The sequence below is a fragment of the Mesoplodon mirus genome, assembly GCF_964341445.2.
Source record: "Mesoplodon mirus genome assembly, chromosome: 10".
NCBI classification, from domain to species: domain Eukaryota; kingdom Metazoa; phylum Chordata; class Mammalia; order Artiodactyla; family Ziphiidae; genus Mesoplodon; species Mesoplodon mirus.
In genome coordinates, this window is record NC_138986.1 from 47,687,534 (window position 1) to 47,706,423 (window position 18,890).

The window sequence follows — 18,890 nt, forward strand, 5'->3', positions numbered from 1 at the left end:
TTGGGGGGCTACCATTCAACCCACTGTAGCCCTCAAAAGGATAAAAATTAGCAGTAAGTAACTCGGAGGGAGAAAGAACAGATGAGGAAGGTATTTGTAAGTTTGAATGACTACTAAAGGGTAGGCACAGTACTTTACATGTGTGGTTTTAAACTGTCGCTTCAAGATAGGTGAAGATGACAGTGAAATTTTTATGTGAAAAGCAGTTCAAAGACGTGGAGTGTCCTGAAAGTTTTCAGTAAAATTGGAGGCTGAGCCATCATCCGAGGTTGGAAGATTTGGGGATGGGAGGGAGACTTGGAGAATATAGAAAAAGCCCAAACAGCCGGGAAAACATAGGATAATGTGTTATAGATGGATAAAAAGTATTACAGAGAAATAGTGAAGCTTCTTTGGAATTTGTAAGTATTTTTAATAGGTCCCTTTAGCCCGGTTTTGTGACTTTGCTTGGTAGTACTTGTTACTTTGGAATGGAAAATCTGACCTTGTGGTGAGAGTTGGTTTGAATAGTCAAATGAAGAAGACGTTCTAAGAGATTAAATAAAGCATCAGTTGAATTAGCTGAAAGTAGGGTTCAGGCTGGATAGGGGAGTGAGCTGGAATTGGGATGATGGATAAGGCAAGGAAGGGCCTGAGCTTTTAGGGATATGATGGGTGAACACAGTGGATACGGAGGAGGAGAGGCAAAGGCGAGAAGGCCCTGGGAAAAAGAAACCCAGGAGATGGAGAGTTCTAAATGATGCTGAACAAGGTGGCTTCCTGTTGAATGGATCCACTCAACAGTAGAATAGAGATCAAGGACAATAATTCTTATATAAAGAATTCAAGAAAATAGAAACCATAGTTCCCTTTTTGCCCTTGGTTCAAATTATGTATAAATGGTGTCTTGTAGAAAAACGACATGTCAGTATGTTGAACTTTTTTTTTTTTTTTTGCGGTATGCGGGCCTCTCCCTTTGCGGAGCACAGACTCCGGACGCGCAGGCTCAGCGGCCATGGCTCACGGGCCCAGCCGCTCCACGGCATGTGGGATCTTCCCGGACCGGGGCACGAACCCATGTCCCCTGCATCGGCAGGCGGACTCTCAGCCACTGTGCCACCAGAGAAGCCCTATGTTGCACTTTAAAAAAATCCTGGATGAGTATTCTGGGACCTCTGAGAACTTGCATTATGACCACCTGGTTCAGTGGGGATAATATTTTGAACTAGTATTCAATTTACTTTTCCTTCCTTCTAATTCTTGTTGCCCTGGGAGTCTCCCCCATTGAGGCGGAGGATTCCATTACTTTGGGGGAAGGACAGAGTATGGCCTAAGACAAAGAAGACATTGTTCAGCTTTTGACTTCCAAAACAGGACCTTGAGGCATGTTTCGGAGACCAGAGTTAGCCCAGGCCTTCATTTAAGAGAGGCAGGCTTTGTTAGAAGCAAAGTGATTTGCGGATTCCGAGGAGCCAGATCTCAGAAGACGTGGCGTATATTGTACAGTCAGCCACGCAGGATGGGGGGGCTGCAGGAAGGAGGAAATGCCTTCCTGGGTTAGAGGATGGAGTTTGTAGAGATTTGGAGGAGGCTAGAGATAAGAAATGAATGGGTCACTGAGATGCCACACTCCAGGTGGGCAGAGGAGAATCTGCCCCGCCCCCATCTGGTTATCTGGAAGGAAGCCACATTGGAGTGGACCCTGCATTGGGGCATATTTAGGCAGAAACAGCCCTGAGATGATATGCCTTCCCCTCATTTCCCAAAGCTTACATGTGATATAGGAGAAATCCCAACAATCCTGCAGGCCCCCTAGGACAAATGTGGTGGTGCTGCGGGAGCTGGGCTGGAGAGTCCCCGGGTCAGGATGAAGAGGGCACAGAATGAACTGGGCCAGGCTGAAGACTGGCTGCAGATTTCCACCAATCACATCAGCAGAACCAGGCTAGCACCCAAAACAAAGGGATGAGACATCCCAGGGAGGCCAGTGAGGGCTTAGAGGGCAGTGCCTGGACCAGGTCCTCGCCCCATCATGTGGTGGTCTCTAGTCTTCCCCCTGGGGGAAGGAGGGAGAGGAAAAGGAACACAGCCCTGAGAGGTAGTCTGAGATGAGCTCAATTTGACTAATTGCCCTGAAGCAACGAAAATTTTAAATCTGAAGAGCAAGTTATCTCGAAGTAGCAAGATTGTTTTTTCTACCATCAGCAGAAATGCAGTGGTCATGATCAAGTTGAATTCAACTGTGGAGAAATGTATGCAGCTGAGTAGGAAGTATACGTTTCAAACCTTCTACGTTGCATTTGAGCTGTATTTTAACAGGATGATGATGGTGACGGTGACGGTGGCAAATTTGCTTACTTGTATTCCTATAATATGCTTTTTCCTTTGGGTAAATTGTGGCTTAGCCTACCTGTACTAGGTTCATTTTGGGCAAGAAGTGGGAAGATCTGTCCTCTCAAGGAGCAGAGTTGTCCACCAGATATTCCAAAGTGCAGTGGGGAACTTGGGCTTCCTATTGTTTAGTTGGTGGCACTTCCTCCCAGTGTCCTGGAAGGAAGGACCTTGGTTGCCATGGAGTCTCAGGTCAATGGAAGGTATTAGAATTTCAGGCCTTTCTCTAATGAACTTAACTGGGATGCTGGAGGCTAGAAGGTAATTCTTACGGGGTGTGATCCTTCAGTTCCATACTTTAAAGGTATCAGGGTGAATACTAGAAATTACAGTCTCTGACAGACTATAAGGGGAGAAGCACTTCATTTTTATTCAGTCCTCATGTACTAAAAAAAGCATGAGTTTATGAAGGGATTCATTTCCAAGTATAATTCATAAGTAGTTACCAGAACACTCAAATGAGAGAGGGGGAAAAAAACCGGTTAGCTCTTTTTGAATACATTTTGTCTCCAACATTCATACGAGGATGATGTTGCATTTAAGAGGATGTTTTAAAACCTGCTGTTTCTTGAAATGCCTAGTAATTTTGGAAGAGAAATCTTTCGTTTTGCTTTAAAAAGCTTACATTTGGTGGGGTGGAGTCAGGTGGAAAGTTGCCTGTTGGGATACTGCTTTTTGTATTTTCCTACTAGAAAATTACGGTGACACTTTGAACACATCTTCTCAAAACATAAATACATCTCATATTTTCTCTCATCTGTTGGGGGAGCCAAGAGAGCGAGGGATAGGGGACCCTAACATTTTTTGAAAGGAGTCACTAAAATAATTTAAATTATAGAACTTAAAAAACCTGCTGATTTATTAACTGATATCATTTTCATAATATTTTTGACCTATGAAATAGTTTTATTCACAATCTTCTCAAAAATAAAATTCCTAAAACTTAAAAACATGTCCCTATACATTAGAGCAAAAAAATCTTTTTATACTGGTTATCTACACAAGAAAAAGAACATAAGACAATAATTATTCTTGGTACATATTCACTCACTTTAGCCAGTTTTTCAGCCATATGTCTTTAATACTCATGTCACTTATTTTATAAAGAATGAATTGTTTTTAATTCTCATAGAGTTACCCACAATTTCCTTCAAAGTTGTGTTTTATAGTTAATATTTGAAACTATTACTATCTTCAATACACATTTATGTATACATCACAATATTTTTAACTGAGAAAATAACTCTTTCTACAGATGCACGTAAGCTCAGAGCAAATTCTGCTAAATGGAGGGTTTTCTCAGAATAACTTTTTTCCACACCGAAATGTGTGAACATTTTAGCCCAAGTATTTTCACAAGCCTTTTACCCCCATTCAGGATTCTTATCTTCAATAAATAATTTTATAAGGCAAAACTCATGAAAATAAGTCCCCCTATGGTCCTTTTGAATGCTTTATCACATTTAGGTGACACAAAATCATAGATCATTCATAATTTCACTCCATTGTGGTACAGAATATAAATGTATCCAATTAAAACCAGGAACATCATCAAAATATTGCCACAAGTTGAGATACTCCAAAATATCTGTAATACTGTTTCAGAATTAAATTTTAGGCACTGAATTATCTAATGTGTTTAGTGGCTTCCTTTGCTTTTGTTGGGATAAATTTTAACATCTTCCTATCCGCAAGCCTTGTTTTCAGTAACTGCACTTTGTTAAATGCTTTTTAAAAGCTGAAGTGTTTTGGCACTTCATTCACTAGTTTGAGCAAAGATTTCCAACTGTTTTGCGACAGGATGCACCCAGACTTTACAGGATTCATCCACATACCAGCACGGCAGACTTAGGTTCACTTAGAGAGTCATTTATCAAACATTTCTAAAACCTAGTTGATGATGACAGGCGGCAAATAGAAGGCGTGTACTACCATGCTGAAGTGTTTTTTGTATTCACAAAGCACTTTATCACAAAAATTTCAGAGTTCCAGTTTTTCTAACTATTTATCCATTTATACATTTATAGTTTATTTTGAATTGGTAGGATATAGTCACTTGTTTGAATGCAGTTATGAATTATGCGTATGCCACACCCACGTCAAATAACTTTCTGCTCCATAGATTGCTTGATTTAGTAAGGACAATTATTTATAGCCTCACAAAATTTGTATTTGTATTCTGCAAAAACAAATAATTTCATCTCGTGTTAAACTTGTGACAAATTACGTTGGCAGTCGCATTAGCATGAGATGTTTCATCTGTGACAGAATGAACTTCCACCAGCTTCATTTTGATCCCAGGAAATAGATGGGGAAAAAAATCAAACCATAGTTGAAATTAATTGATTCTTCTGTTTCAAACACCTGTTAATACTAACATACAACTGGAATCATTTGTGTGGTTTTTTCGTCTGCTAATGAAACCGACACATGAAAGCTCTCGCTTCACTTTTCCTATGTGCACAAAAAACACCCTGAACTTAAAAATAAGCGGAGTCAACATAGAATAGCAGTCATTTGATCTAAAGGAAAAGTCATGCTTCCTAGAGTGCTATGTCAGTGAACCTTCCATAGCTGCCTATGTTGAATTGTCATCCTTGGGCACAGTCTTGTTACAATAACTGTTAACATTTGAAGTAATTACTGATGCTTCTTTAGCAGGTTGGACTTATATAGTGAATTATATCATTAAGGCTACCACGGTGAATAATCCCAATGAACATTTTGTGCGAGCTAACATCAGCTTTCTTAAAAAAACAAAAATTCAGTCATTTTTCATTTAATATGCATTTTTTTCTTTTTCAGTCCATTGCTGCTGAAGAGGATATTGCAAAGTAAAATAGAGTAACAATAGATAAATGACAAAAACACTGTAATGAGAGCATTCACACCATTCTTGAGAAGGTCTATTTCCTGTAAACATTTCACATACACCTAACCTGTAATTTTCTGTTTCCCACGGATCCTTCTGACCAGTGTTTTGTGCATCTCAGGCCGCAGTGTGGGTCAGCACAACTGGTCAGTACATCCAGTGTCTGGCAGGGGCTCTACCAATTGAGAATGGGAGGAGTTAGCTGCCCCAGCTGCTCGTGTCCAAGTGCTCTTTATTTTATTGGTGAGCATCCTGCCTGTTTTCCTTGAAAGAGAGGTATTTACTGCAGCCAAGATTGGAAAAGGACAGGAAAGGAGATGGATTGTCATTGGTTACCATTCAGACTTCATCACACGTAAGGAAGAAAATTCTCTTCACTGTCCAGTTGTCTCATCACTGGTAGGCAAGACCACGGTTAAAGCCAATCTCGGTGCATTTTAATGCAACTCTTAATAACAGTCCTTGGTTTAAAAAATGAAACATCTGGACAAAAGCTTCATCTGACAGGCTGCTGGGACAATGGGTGTAATCTAGCGCTTTCACAGACAAGCCATGGCCTAAGGTCACCCTAGTTAGAGATCACATTTCTCCGTCTGCTTTGTGCCGTCCTCTTTGGGCCAGGCTGTTCTGATAACACTACCGCTCTGCCCTCCTCTACTCTTGGCTCCAGTCCCACAGCTGAGCAAGCTTTTAAAAATCCACTGAGACCACATTGCTGGGTAACACCCCTCAGTGCCGTGCTCTTGAGTTGGAATAAAGTCGAGCTTTTCACATGGCCCAGGAAGCCTCTTAAGCTCCCACCCGCCCAGCTGGCCCCGCTAGATTTTAAGCTTCCTGGTGCCATGTACCTTGCCTGTCTGTTTTCTTCCCCAGTGTGGTACATGAGAGATGCTCAGTGTATTTTCTCAAAGGAGTGAATATGATTTGAGTTGATGAAAGGAAAAAAGAGGGAGTGTCTTGCTAATCTTTGGGGATAAGGAATACAAGTCTCAATCTCTATGTCCTGAATATTATTTCTACCTCTGATAACAAAGTTGGACAGCAGAATGTATCACAGGACTAAATCGTCCCCGTTAGCAGAGATGTTATGATGCCTACAGACTATCCTGATTCTGCAGTCTCCCATCCCCCTCCCGCCCCCTCCCTCCACCCAGGGAGGCAAGTGTGAATTCTAGTGAGTCTATTGTTTTCTCCAACATTAGGTCAGAGATTTTGTTTTGCATATACTTGGTGTCTGTAACAAGGATAAGTGCTTCTCTGGTTGATTTGGGGGAAACAGGACCATGTGACAGTGGTGGTGGAGGAATACTTTGAAGTCATTTTGAGATCTTGTGTTCTTACACAACTGCTTTCTGTTGGATCTCTTTTTAAAACATGCTGCTGTTCAGTTTTATCATGAATGCCTTTCCAAGGACAGTAAATGGTTTTACGCACTATGACATCGTTTCCATGGCAACTAATGTATTTTAGCAAAGAGAGAGACTCTGCTAGAAGTAGGCTAAAAAGGACAAATACAGAAATGGCACAGTGTAAAATGTGGGACAGTGTGTGTTGTAGTAAAGATTTTTTCTTTTTTTTCTGACTTCTTGTTTAGGAAAACCTGTATAACTAGATCTTGGCTTTTTAACTCTTACTAATACAATTTTTACTGCACCCAACACTGTCTAGTATTTTGCTGACACAGTTCCTTTAGTTAGTACTTGAATTTTTTTTTTTTTTGCTTGCTTGTCTGTTTGCTTTAACATGTTCATTCCATCAACATACACACATTTGTAATTTCATCCATTTTTAAAATATGTTATCTTCACCTCGCGTTCTCCTGTGGCAGCCACCTCACACCCCTGCTGCCCTTGATGGCAGAGCCTCTCGAGAGGGCTGTCTCCACTACTGGTCTCCACATAGCATTTGTTAAAAAAATCAAAGCCATTCCAAGCAAGCTTTTACCCCACCACTCACTCCACTTACTCACCCCTCATCCTCTAAGACTATTACAATTTACCTCTTTTGTTTTTTTAGAAGCTATTATGTAGAAGTATACATTTCAAATAATTCTACAAAACATCAAGCCCCATGTGTGAGCATTTGTGTAAACCCTGGTTTTTTTTTTTAAAAAATTGGATTACCCTGCTTCGTGCATCTGAATGTACTTGGATTTTTTGTTATATGATAATAAAAACCCCTTCTGTGCTCTTAAATAAACCCCAAGTGGTGGGCAGATAGCAATCAACTTCCTATTTAACAGAAAGAGAAACCAAGGGATAGCTCTTATGACTTATAAAGATAGCAAACCAGTCTATGGGCTGTACGATACCCTCATTTATGTTTTGTTGGACCACATGGTGCATTTTAAAAATTTAAACCAACATTTAAAAGTTGGGCACTTTTGTATAAAAACTGAGATTTCCAGCTTCTCTTGAAAGCAAACAAAAAATTGGAAGGTCTGGCAAAACTGAGCCTGCCTTCCCTCATGATAACAGCCCTCCCAGGCAGCGCTGCAGCTGTCCTCTTGGGATGGGGCAGGGCACTTCAGCTCACCCCAGCCCCAGTCTCACCTGCTCCATTCATTTCCTTTACCTGCCCGGCCCCTGTGGGTTGTTTAATATGTGACTGTTGCTGTACCCTCTCCCTTTGCCCAGTCGCAGAGCAAATAAACAGCAGAGCTAGGACAGAACTTGGTTTCCAAGCCAACTGCTTCCTCCCTGGCTGTGGACCAAAATTCTGTGTTTTGGAGCGTAATTCTTAGTGGTGAGAGAGATCATTGGGTGGTAGAGCCTACGCTTGTGCCTTACTGCTTGCAATAGACCGTGCAGTTAATTGTACTGGGTATATTGTTCATACTTGAGGCGCCTCCCCCTCCTCTTTGTTTCTCTCAGAAGGTTACGTGTGCTGTCAGTTGTGACAGGCAGGATGGCAGCGCTCCACTAGGGTTAACTTTTTTTTTTTTTTTTTGCGGTATGCAGGCCTCTCTCTGTTGTGGCCTCTCCTGTTGCGGAGCACAGGCTCCGGACGCGCAGGCTCAGTAGTTGTGGCTCACGGGCCCAGCCGTTGTGCGGCATGTGGGATCTTCCCGGACCGGGGCACGAACCCGCGTCCCCTGCATCCGCAGGTGGACTCTCAACCACTGCGCCACCAGGGAAGCCCTAGGGTTAACTTTCATATGTGTGTAGAAACACTGGCCAGAGGTAAAAGCTCCGTCATCACAGGGGTCCCAGAGTTTGCAGATTTTCAGTGCGGTGAAGGAATATTTATATGAAAGAAATAAGAATGAGGTAGTCAAACAAAGTGTATCCGACACTGGCCAAGGCCCACGATGTTTTCCTTACGTGGGAGACTCAAGGGTGTTCTCCAGCCACCTTTGCTGTCCTCCCCCAGACTAGCGCCTTTCCTTTGAATTCCTGCGGGGTCCCCTTGATGTCAGGGTGCTGAAGATGCCCTTGGGCGTGGCATCGACTTGTTCCCAGGCTCTTCACTGCCCTGTGCCCCTCAGCATTCTGAACGTGCACTTATCCTTGTGCCCCTACTAGGGGTGGGTAAGGTGGGAGAAGAGTGGCAGGTGCTGCCATCTCACACCTTTGCTGCCATCTCGAACCTTGTTAGAAGGTTCACGTGTGCAGGAAGACACGGGAGGATGAGCTCGTCTGGGGCCAGAATGAATGGCCGGAGGAAAAAACATTTTTTCCTGGGGAAACGGGGCCATGAGGAATACGCCACAACGGAAGGCCTTGTCTGAGCTGGGTCCCGTCCCGGGGCCTGCCCCAGCTGTGGGACGCACAGCAGATCGTGGTACCCTGCGTGTCTGTGTGCAGCTGTGGAGGCCCCGGGCGCCCACTGTGAGAGTGGGCCTGTTCCCGGGCTGCAGGCAGGGAGCCAGGAGCCCCCCCTTCGCCAGAGAACATTGAGGCGCTTCTGTGTGCACTCTGTATGTGTCTCAGCTTTCTTTGGAATTGTGGCAGAGTCTGGCCCTGCCTGGTCTTTTTTGTGCCTTGGATCCTAAGTTAAGAATAACCGAAGGAACACTGTCCCTGTTGACACGCTTGATATGGAAGCTGCTATCAAATGGCCATTTTATCCTCAGTCGCCACTGACATTACACCACGTACAGCTCTGAGTTCTCACTTGAGTTTTGATTGAATAGATCTGTGATCGTTGGAGCAGAAAGAAGCCATTCAGACGTGAATATGTGGAGACGTGTCTAGTAACGTGCAGATGTTTTTTGGCAGGTCAATGAATATTTTAAGTCTTTTGCAAGTAGTAAAAAGGGTTGAACTGGGAATAGAGGAGACTCTGTGGCAGGAGGAAAGTATCCCTCATTTCTCTCTCAATCGTCCATTTCTTAAAATAATCAAACAGAAGCCTAACCATGATTTAAATCTTGAATTCATCATGGCCCTTCCTTAAATCTCCACCTTATACAAGACGTGATTATGATTCTGATGTATTGAATCATAGTGATTCTAATGTATTGAATGGTTTCCCAGTCACTTTTTTTTTAAGTAGAAAGGAAACACTGGGTAATATTAAAACTAACAGCAGAATCTCCAGATTGGATCTTTGTCCTTTATTTGTAGCTAAAGACACAGGACTAAATTTAAAGAACAGGTCGTCTTCTGGTTATGTGTGTATGTGTGCGTGGTATGTGGGTGCACCCTGGGTTTCTACACCCCTTCCCCAGTACCCACTCTGCTCGTACGTGCAGGAGGCAGCGGGTCAGCCTGATGCAGCGCGGTTTCATTTCCTTTATTTCTGTTGGTCAGTTCTTCATTAGTCACCCTGACACCACCCCTCTCAACCGTTCACCCCTCCATCCACAGAGGCGGCCCAAGTGCCTGTGATGCAGCAGGCACCGTACTCAGTGCCATCCTGGCCACAGATGAGCCAGCGTTCGAGCAGGAGAGGCAGGGAAACAGGTACTGCAGAAGTGCTGTAGGAACACACCGGAGATGAAATCCAGTTCTTCAGAGAAGTGGGACCAAAGGGAGACAGAAGCAGGAAAGTGATTCTGTCCTGAGCCCTGAAGGCCAATTAGGAGAAGATTCTACTTACCCAGCACAGTGGGTGAGACTGGGATGACGATGCTTAGTCCAGTGCCAGGAATATGCTGGGGGCTGGGTCTCTTTTTCTGCCCTTTCCTGGGATAGAAGCAGATTGAGAATATACTGATGGGTGCAGAAGTGTGCCCCTCACTGCCTGACTTCTGAGCTGGTATATGCTGTCTCTCACCACCTGGCCTCTGCCTTAGCGTCCCACCTTTCTCCCAGCAGCCTTCCACCGTCCTCAGCCGCCCCCGTGCACTGCCAAGCCTCTTGCCATTCTCCGAACATGTGGCCAGTGCCCCTTTGCTGGGCCTGGTTATTCCTCTGCCGGCACTGTGCTATCGCAAGGTGTGTAGGTGGAAAGAGGAGATCAGTGGAGGCAGGGGTGTGGCTATATCAAGAGGGAGCTCAAAGTTGAGTGCGTCTCCGTGTTCTTAGAGGTTTCTCTAAAAATAAAAATCTTTGTGTATTCCGCCACTGAGGGAAAACTTGAGCTGATCTAAAGAGTGGGGGGTGGTTCATTCTGGGTCCAGGCCTCGTCCTTCGGCTTCAGTTCCTGCAGTTGATCACACATTTGCAGCATTTCTGGATCTGCCTTTTCCAGTGGGGAATCTGGGTCACTTCAGTCATGTTCTCAAACAAAACATCAGCACTACTTCAGCAGGAAGAATAAAAGCATGGAACATGCCCTGATGCCCACAAGCCCACCACTGAATACATTTATATCGAAATAGTCAACTATTTAAAATATCTGTATAAATACATGTGCATATCTGTATTTGTAAACACACATACACATACACACATATGGGGAGGGAGGTGTCTATCTTGCCTTAAGTGTTAGAATCTTAAAACTTGGATATTACAATAATCTAGATTTAGAAAACAGATAAAGTAGGAGAATAATTGGTCAAGTTTTAAAATATAGGAGCCATTGAAATAACATGTTACCTCTATTTCACCTAAACATTTGATGACCAAAATTTACTTCCTCTAGACCTTTCAGAAACAGCCTTTATTTAAGAAAGATAGAACTGGTTTTAAAAACTAATGCCACTCTTCATTCAAAATGGGTTGCCACCTGAATTTTACTTTCAGGCAGTTCTATTTCATCCATCCATATCCTCTTTGAAACAATGGAGCTGGCGCCTAAAAATATCTCAGGCCGTGTGTGCTTGCTGGGAGTCTTTGAAGTTAATGCTGTGACATCCTTCTGGGTTCTGGCTGCAGGATGATACATATATGTATTGTCTTTGTTAATTAGCTCGATCTGTCTAGTAAGCCTGAAAAAGAAATTGGATGATGCCGCATATATGTACGTATGGATAAGATTCCTTGTGTAGTAGTGAGCCAGCAGCTACAAGCAGGTTCTCAGTTTTCCTTTTGGTACCGTGGAGTGAAGGCTTATTCTTTTTTTTTTTTTTTTTTTTTTTTTTTTTTTGCTGTACGTGGACCTCTCACTGTTGTGGCCTCTCCCATTGCGGAGCACAGGCTCCGGATACACAGGCTCAGCGGCCATGGCTCACGGGCCCAGCCGCTCCGCGGCATGTGGGATCCTCCCAGACTGGGGCACGAACCCGTGTCCCCTGCATCAGCAGGCGGACTCTCAACCACTGTGCCACCAGGGAAGCCCCAAAGGCTCATTCTTTCAGAGCCTGTTGCTGAACTGGGTATCCTGTGTGACTGCAGTTGTGCTGTGTGCGTGGGAGAGGCGAAGTTTCCTCACTACTTTGGAAAAGGGTAATGATTCTTCAACTGCTCTTTCTGTGGCAGATGAAGGAATCTTTCACCTTGCATATTAGAACATTCCATTTTATAAATCAGAATGACAGCCTTCCTAAACCTCTTTCAAAGTGTTCAAGAATGGAAGTCAGACTTCCACTGTATAGATGTTCCCTTTGGTGAAAAGTTCTCATAGTACTGACTTACTCTTTGCTGGTTATAGGGAGGCCAGTTGAAATTTCTGGACAGAGGGAATTCCCTTTTTATTTTTATTTTTTTACAGCTCAACAGTGTCTAGATCCCCAGTGGGTGAGCCAGAAGAAAAAGCATATATTGCCTGTTTGGTAGGACAAGACAGCATGTCTCAGAAGCAAGGAAGAGATGGGGGTTGTGGGTTGCTGAGGCACGGGCTGTGGCGATTTCGTTAGTGCGTCCTCTGCCTCCAGCCTCCGTGCTGCTCCTCTTGCGTGTCTGCAGTGAGTTTATGATTTGAATGCCCCTCTGCAGAAGACAATATATGAGTTTTTAATTCTCTTCCCCATGGTCATTTATTCTTCCCTTCATTCTGAGTCATCTTTGATTAAACGAAACAAAGATGTGACTGTTAATTACACCGTCTTTCAAACAGCGCAAAAATTCTCTTTTGTGTGTGTGTGGGGGGGTGGTTTTGATGGGGATGGTAGTTTACGATGGGGGTATTTTAAGCCATTGACCAGGAAGAAAGATGCTAAGAATCATACTGAAAACAAGTTTGAGTCTCTACTAAGATAGGAAAAAATGTTTCTGCCTTTTTTTCTTCCAGATTTCTCAAACCTTTTACTTTCTGCCCTAACATTACTACTGTCAACGTAATTCCATTCAACCATTGTTATTGTTCTCTTTAGACACCTTGTTAAAGCTGAAGCTTTATTCGGACAGCTAAAATCACAAATAATAAATGAGGTACCGTAATACTGGCAGGTTGTAGGCAGAGTGCATGAGCAAGCTGGAGGTCTGCCACTCTGCTCCTGGCACTTTAAAGATTCATGTAAAGTGGGCGTGGGTGCCGTCCGAGTCAGCATCAGCTGTGCCGGGGGCTTGACACAAGGTTCTAAGGTGATCTTGGGACTAGATTTCCATTTACAAGTTGTGCAGGTTGGTGGGTTGGCAGGTCTCCTGGAGAGGGGAACCCCGGCTGATGGGAAAGCAGGGCCATCCCAAGAAGGCTGTTTTGACAGTGAGGCTCACCCGCAGTCAGACAGGAAGTGGAGCAGATAGGGTCTCGGGACTAAGGGGAGATTTAAGCCAAGAGGTAAGTTGAACAAGACCTTGGAGACACATTTTCCGTGTGTCCCAGCTATGGATGACTTGTAGGCACTCTGAAGAAGCGGTGTGTGTGTGTGTGTGTGTACACACTCAAGACCTCCATCCCTACTTTTCCTGGCTCTGAAAAGTTAAGATCTCATGCTGGCTTCCTTTGGTGGTACGGGGCCAGGTCTTTGCAGTTGCAGGCAGGTGTTTGTGGCAACTGTGACTTCACAACAATTGTGTGAACAAGAAAAAAAAATTGTGGGCAAATTGATTGTCTGCAGCAAATGAAAATTCTGTGGTGGTGCTTTGTGGGTGGTTTACAGGCGAAGAGTGCTCAGTTCTCTTCTGACGTCTATTTTTTTTTTTCTTCTACAGTTTTTTGAAGAAGCAGGATGCTGATCTAGACGTGGAAAAAGTAAGTTGGCAAGTTTTGTACTAAGAGCACGTGCCTTGTAAATTAGAGAGGGTTTTCCACTGAGACCCAGGATTTTGTCCACTTTGAACTTGGAATTGTGACGCTGAGCCCATAGGTTTCTAAGAGAGAGGTTGAGTTGGAGGTGGAGCTGGTATATGATATAGAAAGTCTTAGCTCACTTAGGTGAACCTGCTACTTTCCCCCTTCCCTTATTTGTAACACTCAATTTTGATAATTATGGGAACATATGTTTTAGCTCTAAGATATGTCTCCCCAGCCCAGAAATAGAACAGAACAGCTGTCCCGTGGCTGCTGAGCCTTCAGGGGCTCGTGAGGGATGGGCAGCCCTCTGACTTCTGGTTAAGGGAGGTTCCCTGTAGTTCATTCATTGTTGGTTTTTCCTCTGCTCTCAGATGGCTGCTGCTTACTGCTGCCCTAGTTGTACCTTCGAATTGCAGTCACTGTGTAACGGGTCATGCTTTCATTCACTTAACGTTGCTGCCCACTGGGTGTTAGACACCTTGCTGGACTCTGCTGAGACAAAAATGAATGTGACGGATAATACACGAGTAATTATTATACAATATGATAGAGCTGTGCAAGAAGAGCTCTGGAAGCTCAGGCTGAGGGCTGGGCATCCAGAGAAGCTGCTGGAGGGAGGGGATGTGTGAAGGAACCGGGGTTTTCATTCTTTCTGTGAATGCTGGCGAGTCTTCTCTGCCTGTGCTTCTCTCGTCTCCCAGGCACCTTGGGTTCCCAGGAAAGGCTGGACTTACACAGGTCTCACCAGCCACCTGTAGGATCCCTTTCTGCCCCAGACTCCATTGCCCAGTCACATCGTCTTGGGTGTAATTTTTCACTGGCTCCCTGGCCAGTCAGAGACTGCCACCTCATCATCCTAGATGACCTGGTTGTTATTTCTTACTTTGAATTTATGTGTGAGAGAGGTTCTTCCCCTGAACTGGAGCCATTCTGTCTGCAGACAATGCACCTTTGTTTTAAGCTGAGGAAGTATACTATCTGAAACGTTGCTCGACACCAATTACGAGCAACCCCTCACCTTTGACCCCGTGCAGTCCCCAAGCGATCTCCTCTCAGTCCTGGCCTTCTCAGCTCATACAAACCAAGGGGACTGGGAAATAAAAGGGCTCTAGTCAGGGCCAGCAGAAGGGAGCCTTTGTAGAACCCCCATCGGTTAGGTTTTGGCCGTGGAAGCCAGGGGTCGGCAGAGACTTCCCTATGGGGGTGAGTACTGTGGCCCTCTTGGGCCAGGCCAGGCCCCCAGTAGGAGGAGCCTCTGGGTGCCAGGAGCCACCCCAGGGTGGTATAGCACAGAACAGCAGAACGCCTTGGGGGCAGGGGTACCCAGGAAGTGCCTGGTGCTGTTCCATGCTGCGGGGCTTGCCTGGCCTCATGCAGCCCAGCGTGAATCCCACAGCCACTAGGTGGGGAGGTCCAGCTCATGGAGGAAGCGTGTCTGTTTGTGTTCCAAGGACCGGGCAGACCAGAGGGCTTGGTAAATGGGGTGGGGAACCCCGAGTGGAATGGATTAAATTCTTGCTTCAGCTCTGCTGTTGACATGCTCTAAGATCTTAGACAAGTCCACTCTCCTTTCTGAGCCTCATTTTTCTCATCAGGAAAGTGGTCTCTTTTCCAGGACCGAGTAAAAGTCTTCATTTTTTAACTTAAAAACACAAAACATATTTTTTTTCATTTTCTGACTTGAGCCTTGAATCAAAAACGAAAAGTGACAGTTGGCCACAGTCTAAAGAAAACTTAATAAGGCCCATTGCGGGCTGGGAGCTCCTTTCAGGTAGAGCCTGATCAGTTGTACCTCCAGGTACTACTCTGGCAGCAGTGATTGTCTAACAGAGGAATGAATGTGACCGACCCTGTCATGTGGGTTGGGTGTTTGTAAGTACTGAGGGAAGTTAGAATAAAAGAAGCTAAGTGGGGGGTGGGAAATGCTTCTTGGGCTGTGTGAGTTTGGGCCTCTTTGAAGGGCTCTGCCTGTACCCTCTCAGACAAGGAGTTAATGACCTGAAAGACGCTTAACCGCCCAAGGGGAGTTCACTATTTTAAAAGCTCTAATTCAAAAGCTCTAATTCCAGAATCTTTTTCTAATGCTCGGAGAAGGTTGTTGAGTACAGATATACAAACTATTCTTTTTGCCTGTATTTATATACATATCTGCCAGGAAGAATCTAGTACGGGGTGCGCCTCCATTGTTTAAGTAAGTGACACCTGTCAGCCATCCCAAGTGAAGAAAAATCACTGATGTCAGGGTGTGTTTTTTTCCCAGTAGATTTTTGGGTTTTCTCTTTCAGTTGAACATTTTGGTAAAGACAGAACTGTGGAAGGAAAATTAGCTTTGACATGGCAAAGCTCCAAGATAAATCAGCATACACTCTGTAATTATTAATTATGTCTGTAGTTTATTGGACTTCCACTACATACTGAGTGCTTTTTATATGTGTCACACTTAACTGTTACAACAATACTGTGAGGAGACCATGTCCCTTACCATGAGTTGCCCAAGGCACCATAGTAATAGCAAGGATTCTAGTCATATCTGTCTGGTCCAGAGCCTTCTCTTTCTCATACCCCACCTTACCTTGGAATTGATACAATATTTGAGACAGTATATTTGTGTTACCTTTCTTTAAAAAGTTTTATGAGTAAGTAATAACAAATCAATATTACTTTCTAGAGAGGTCTTCCTTGACTCCCAGTCTGGATGGGGTTGCTCTCCCACCATGCACTTCTTCAAAGCTATCGTTGTTGTTGTATAGTTATTTGTACAATAGCCATCTAATATCTGTTTCCTGTTGGAATGTAAGCTTTGTCAGGTCTGAATCCTTCATGTGTTAAGCCTAGAGCCTGCACCTAGTAGGCCCTCTTAAGATGTTGAATGCTACATGACCAAATTGAGGGGTAATGAGACCCAATGAAAACCACCTTAGCAGGTAGAACAGTAAAAAACCTTCTTGTGTACTCCAGAAATCATGTTCTTCTCTCCATCTATGGGTTTTATCTGTGGAAATCATGCTTGTTAATAGCATTATATGGAGATAAGACAATCAATCACTCCCTGGCTTTCTCCCCAAAAGTGCGAAGTTTCAAGCAGACAAACGAATAGATAATTCTTAAGAATGAAGTAATCTGGGCAAGCAAAGCAAATCTGAAGATTATCAAGGGAGGAGCAGTAAGAACACAAAGGAAACATTAAACAATTTTTTTCACAGACTCTTCTAGAGTTATTGAGAGATACATTTCGAGTATGGTTTCCATAAATAACTGATCTAAATATATAAGGTGTATATTCTTATAAAAGTATATTTTATACTTTTATAAAATGTATGTTTCTTCTAAAAGTGAAACCCATCCTCAACTGAATTTTAAAGAGTATGTAGTTTTGTTTTTATGCCAGCAAAACAAAATGTACTTTTTAAAATAAAAAGCTGAAAAGATTGAGTCATCTTATTTAGTAATTTAAACCATGATTTAAATGAATTTGATTAAAATAACACCTCTTTGGTCATAACTACTCTCCAAGTTCTGAGGAGACAGGTTTGATTTTCGTGTACCCTACATGGCCTTTGTCTAGCATGATTAAAGTATTTTGGCGCCTGCCTCGAGAGAGACCCTTGTCATATCTGTAGTTTCAGTGAGACCAAGAATTCCTGTACTGCTATTCCAGCTGTTCACAGGGCTTAGATAGCTGCCTTCAGGCCACAAATATGGCCAAAATACTACTGTCTGTTTGATAGACACGGAGGCCACCTCAACTAAAATTGTCATTCAGAAAGAAAAGTAAATTAAAAAATTACCTCCTGCTTTAGAGTTGTTTCCTTTCTCTCAGTGAATTCCTTGAAATGTGTTAGTCTGTATGTAAATGTAGAATGTACATAGAAGTTACTCCATTTTTCAGTCTTTCTTTTGTTTTACTAAGTCCCAAGAGAAATGATTAAAAATACCCTAGATTCTTATTGTGAGGCTAATAGTCTTATTAAAAAAAAAACCACCTCTTTCTAAACAGTGAAGGGTTCAAAATTCAAGACTGCATTAGGCACTGAGCTTTAAAGTCATGTGTATGTGATTCCTAACAGCTGGTTGGGAAGAGGAAAAAATAATTCATATTTTCCTTTAGTTGGGGGAATACAATTTCCAGGGTCAGAGGATCAGCAGGGCTTATACGGAGTGTCCGAAGGCTTGAGCATGCTGGTCACTGGGAAGGCATGCAGATGTGTCTCCAGGGGCAGCGTGTTGGGGGTCGGTGCTGGGTGCATCACCTCACTGCTTGCTCTAAGGAGGAGGAGAGAGAGTGAAGAGGAGGGACAGCATAAGCAGAACTCTGTGCTGTCCATAGAAGCCACCCTTCCTGAATGTAGGGGAGGGCTCAGCAGGTGCTTGTGGGTCCCTTAGGCCCTCTGAAACCCATGCCTAGGGACCTGTGGGATGCCAAGTTTAGCCCCAGGGCCTATAGGATGCCCAATGAGCTTCCATTCTCCACGCCCCCTGCCCCAGCCTCACACACATACTGACCCATTCTACTGGTGACTGGGCATCAGGAAAGACCAGCATCTGTTTCACTGAGTAAGGGCCAGGCTCCACACAGACTGCTTTCCTGGTGACTAGGGATCTAGAAAAGGGAATGGCTTTTGGTTGGGGGTGGGGGAGTGTGTGTGTTTAGGAGCGAGGAACTTGCACAGAATTCTGTTTTAGACTGAAGAGCAAACATTTGTAGTCCTGGATGAAAAATAGTTGTTATGCATCACCCATAATAACTGACCAACTTTCTTCTACATAAATCTCTGGATTGTAAAACTAAGCACTGCTGTCCAAGAAGAAAAAACATGCCCTCTGTTAGTTTGAATTTCCAAGATAATAAAAGATCCCTCTTCCTAGATATTATAAACCCAGGCAGTTACTGGTGGCAGTTGGAAGAACTACAGGTAACAATATTACGTTGTCTAGTCCTGGATGCAGAGCAGTTAATTCATCCTCTCCTCAAACATTAATGAACTCAGGTGGGCCAACCACTGTTTAGACCACATGTCATCTTATTCTGGTTTACATGTGAGGAAAACGAAGCTCAACAGAAACGAAATGATTGACCCAAGGACTTGAATCTAGGAAGCAGAAGATCTAAACTAGGTCTTGGTCTCTTTCCACTGCACAACGGAGG

At 43.7% G+C, this 18,890-nt stretch overlaps 1 protein-coding gene across 3 annotated transcripts in view; it reads left to right on the forward strand.

The window, feature by feature from the left end:
• The window catches only part of FYN (FYN proto-oncogene, Src family tyrosine kinase), a 211,467-nt gene that overhangs the window by 12,742 nt on the left and 179,835 nt on the right, over positions 1 to 18,890 (forward strand). For all 3 annotated transcript variants that reach the window (XM_082634123.1, XM_082634122.1, XM_082634121.1), the window contains exon 2: positions 13,663 to 13,702. The gene's annotated coding sequence lies outside the window, so the exon portion shown is untranslated. The remainder of the gene's footprint in view (positions 1 to 13,662; positions 13,703 to 18,890) is intronic.